Below are 5030 nucleotides of genomic sequence, written 5' to 3' on the forward strand. Positions count from 1 at the left end.
CGTCCCGTACCTGCAAGATACAGCTGTATTATAGCGTCAACACCTGTCCGCCGAATATGTATCTCCTAGATCGAGAACGCGGTAGATCTGTATATTGTCAACAATAGTCCCTGCGTGTATGCTCAGGCAGTCCTACGCGCCTTTCAGTTACACAATTTGGATATGTAACGCCGCTACAATAAGCCTGACTATAACACTACTTCGCACTTACAAGAACAAATAATTAAAAACACTATTATGTTCTTACAAATTCTACAACAGACTTGTGACTGCAATACGCTACAACGCACCCGTAGCAGCTCTACAACACACCTGTAACAACACCAAAGCACATCTGTAACAATACGCAACACTACAAAACATGTAACAATACTACAATCAAACTTTTAACACTGTAACACACCTGTATCAACATAACACAACTGTAACAACACTACAGCAACCTGTAAAAACACTACAACACACATGTAACAACACCACAACAATACAAATGGGATCTCCTTTGACGTGTCGTTTATACCGGATATATGGATGTGCATATATGGATTATGTGGCAATGTAATCTAAAACACGGGCTATAGATTGCCAACAACTGAAGACTATGGACCATAGGGACTTAGCTACCTGTCACGGACCCTAGCTGGATTTACACCATCCCTTCAGATGTTGACGATTTATAGACACGTCATACCACAAGTTAAAATGACATATATTCTACAGTAATAATAACAGTAAGTTTGAATTTACTTTGAAAGTCTTGGGACTTACGTACCCTGGCTCAGGGTGACAATACGTTTACAATACTTAAACCCCCTTCGCAGATGCAGCCACTAACAATCTCAGCCATTAATTCAGACTACTAATCATAAAACACTTTTCTGTCTACACAGCATTAATCAAACTTTCTCAAATATATGTAACTTTTGTTTTTTTTTAAATCCGTTATTAAATGATAATTTACATTATTTAAAAAATCCATAATTGGTTCGACACTGAAATGGTAATATTGTTTGATGCCTTTTCCGCGGGAACAACTATACACGAACGCATCTCAGCTCAGTAAGGGTTCACTTGGATAAAACAGAGATCTTAGACCACAAAAATATAATGCTTTGTCAAGACTTCAGTGTCAGCAAAACGTCAGTTAATTACGAAGGATTTATATCATATGTAAATTAAATTAAATTATTCTACCCATGCGTCTTTTATGTTTGTAGGTCACGTACATGAGTGTAAACTTATATAACGTGTGCAACGTGCACGACTGAAACGATACTTCACAGATATGTCTTTACAAAGTGAGTGAGTTAAAATTTATCTTTTTGACATCGGCAATATTTCAGCCATATAGTAACGAGAACGATTAAATATAAAGATACATATTAATTAATAGCACATTGTAAAAACACTGTCAACGAAGGACAGTACAACTGACTAGAATATCACAGAGAAGAATGTAAAACTAGTAATTGGGTCTAAAACAGTTTAACTATAGAGGACAATACAACATAAACTGGGCTATAGATTGCCAACAACTGAAAGTAGATCACGGATACCACCCTTTCATCTTATATGATACTTCACAGCAATGTTATATAAAGGATACCATGTGCACGAGTGAAATGATACTTCACAGCAATGTTATATAAAGGATGCCATGTGCACGAGTGAAATGATACTTCACAGCAATGTTATATAAAGGATACCATGTGCACGAGTGAAATGATACTTCACAGCAATGTTATATAAAGGATACCATGTGCACGAGTGAAATGATACTTCACAGCAATGTTATATAAAGGATGCCATGTGCACGAGTGAAACGATACTTCACAGCAATGTTATATAAAGGATGCCATGTGCACGAGTGAAACGATACTTCACAGCAATGTTATATAAAGGATGCCATGTGCACGACTGAAACGATACTTCACAGCAATGTTATATAAAGAATACCATGTGCACGAGTGAAACGATACTTCACAGCAATGCTATATAAAGGATACCATGTGCACGAGTGAAACGATTCTTCACAGCAATGTTATGTAAAGGATACCATGTGCACGAGTGAAATGATACTTCACAGCAATGTTATATAAAGGATACCATGTGCACGAGTGAAACGATACTTCACAGCAACGTTATGTAAAGGATGCCATGTGCACGAGTGAAACGATACTTCACAGCAATGTTATGTAAAGGATACCATGTGCACGAGTGAAATGATACTTCACAGCAATGTTATATAAAGGATACCATGTGCACGAGTGAAACGATACTTCACAGCAACGTTATGTAAAGGATGCCATGTGCACGAGTGAAACGATACTTCACAGCAATGTTATGTAAAGGATACCATGTGCACGAGTGAAACGATACTTCACAGCAATGTTATATAAAGGATACCATGTGCACGACTGAAACGATACTTCACAGCAATGTTATATAAAGGATACCATGTGCACGAGTGAAACGATACTTCACAGCAATGTTATATAAAGGATGCCATGTGCACGAGTGAAATGATACTTCACAGCAATGTTATATAAAGGATACCATGTGCACGAGTGAAATGATACTTCACAGCAATGTTATATAAAGAATACCATGTGCACGAGTGAAATGATACTTCACAGCTATGTTATATAAAGAATACCATGTGCACGAGTGAAATGATACTTCACAGCTATGTTATATAAAGAATACCATGTGCACGAGTGAAATGATACTTCACAGCTATGTTATATAAAGAATACCATGTGCACGAGTGAAATGATACTTCACAGCTATGTTTATAAAGAATACCATGTGCACGAGTGAAATGATACTTCACAGCAATGTTATATAAAGGATGCCATGTGCACGAGTGAAATGATACTTCACAGCAATGTTATATAAAGGATACCATGTGCACGAGTGAAATGATACTTCACAGCAATGTTATATAAAGGATACCATGTGCACGAGTGAAATGATACTTCACAGCTATATTATGTAAAGAGTCCCATGTGCACGACTGAAACGATACTTCACAGATATGTTTTTACATAGTGAGTGAGTTAAAATTTATCTTTTTGACATCGGCAATATTTCAGCCATATAGTAACGAGAACGATTAAATATAAAGATACATATTAATTAATAGCACATTGTAAAAACACTGTCAACGAAGGACAGTACAACTGACTAGAATATCACAGAGAAGAATGTAAAACTAGTAATTGGGTCTAAAACAGTTTAACTATAGAGGACAATACAACATAAACTGGGCTATAGATTGCCAACAACTGAAAGTAGATCACGGGTACTACACTCTCATCTGATATGATACTTCACATTTATGTTACGTAAAGGATACCATGTGCACGAGTGAAATGATACTTCACAGCAATGTTATATAAAGGATACCACGTGCACGACAGAAATGCTTCACATTGATGTTTCATAAAGGATACCACATGCGTGACTGAAATGATACTTGACAGCTTTGTTATACAGAGGAGACCACGTGCACGACTGAAATGATACTTGACAGCTTTGTTATACAGAGGAGACCACGTGCACGACTGAAATGATACTTGACAGCTTTGTTATACAGAGGAGACCACGTGCACGACTGAAATGATACTTGACAGCTTTGTTATACAGAGGAGACTACGTGCACGACTGAAATGATACTTGACAGCTTTGTTATACAGAGGAGACCTCGTGCACGACTGAAATGCTCTACGTTTGTGTTTCATAAAGGATACAACATGCTGGACTGAAATAATGCTTCACAGCTATGTTTCATGAAAGATACCGCGTGCATGACGGAAATGATACCTCACATTTATGTTATATAAAGGTTACCACTTGTACGACTTAAATAACAACTTACCTCTTTGTTATATAAAAGATACCATGTCTCATACTGGAATGATACATAGCCTCTACGTTATATAAAGGGTATCACCACGTGTCCGACCCAAATTGTACCTTACCTCTATGTTATGTAAACCATACCACGTGCACGACTGGAAATATTCTCCACAGGTAAGTCTACTTATAGAATCGTGGCGCAAGGGCTGTGGAACCCCTTATTTTGTGGACGTGCTAATGAAGAATTTAAACAACCAACAAACCAACTTTAACCATAATGCTACACTATAGTTGCTCAACGAAAATAAACAGAGTTAGTTGTTTGTGTAGTTTGAAGGGGAACTCAACCAGATATTACGATGGTACAAACTCACCACGCCCATCCACTCAAGGACATGACACGTTCACCTTAATGCAATGATGCCCATGTATGTGTCTAAACAATAGCCACTCGGATGTTCAATCCACGGGACAAAGGAGCGCAGTTAGTATGTAAAGCCTTTAATGGAGTAATCTTTTGTAAGCATGGAATACTGTGGGACGCCAACAAGAGTGTGCATGCAAACAAACATGGCTCGAATTACACGTAAGCGACATGAGAGAGAGAGAGAGAGGAGAGAGAGAGAGAGATCGGTAATATCTCAGAGGTAAAATTTACATATTTCATAGGGTAAAAATGTCGACGATGGGCAGTACAAATAGTAGAGTATGAATATTTATGAATTTTTGAATATAAATCTAACTTGTAAAATCAAACATTTTAGTTAAAGAAGGAAAAAATAATATAAAACAAAAAATATAGATCGCCATTACAGGTGTACAGTGCTCTTTGGAGATAATGAGTGTAGCGTTTGGGGACAGCTGATTGAGAAAACTATTACTATAGCCTGTTTCACGTTTCCAAATCGATATCTAAACATGTTTGTCATAAAATGATAGTTAATATCATTTATTAGCATTTATTTGTATACTTGTGGGAAAATCGGGGTTCTGATTTGTATTAAGTACTGTGGTTATTTTGCATACATGAACAGACGAAAAGAAATTGGCGGATACTGTATTTATCATCGAAACATCATATCATTTTCCGTTACTCACACCTGCAGTCATGACTGACTACGGATTGCTCGTACACGTGACATGACGTCAAAAATGAAAACCATATTCAG

This window comes from Haliotis asinina, chromosome 4 (genome assembly GCF_037392515.1).
Source record: "Haliotis asinina isolate JCU_RB_2024 chromosome 4, JCU_Hal_asi_v2, whole genome shotgun sequence".
Lineage (NCBI taxonomy): Eukaryota > Metazoa > Mollusca > Gastropoda > Lepetellida > Haliotidae > Haliotis > Haliotis asinina.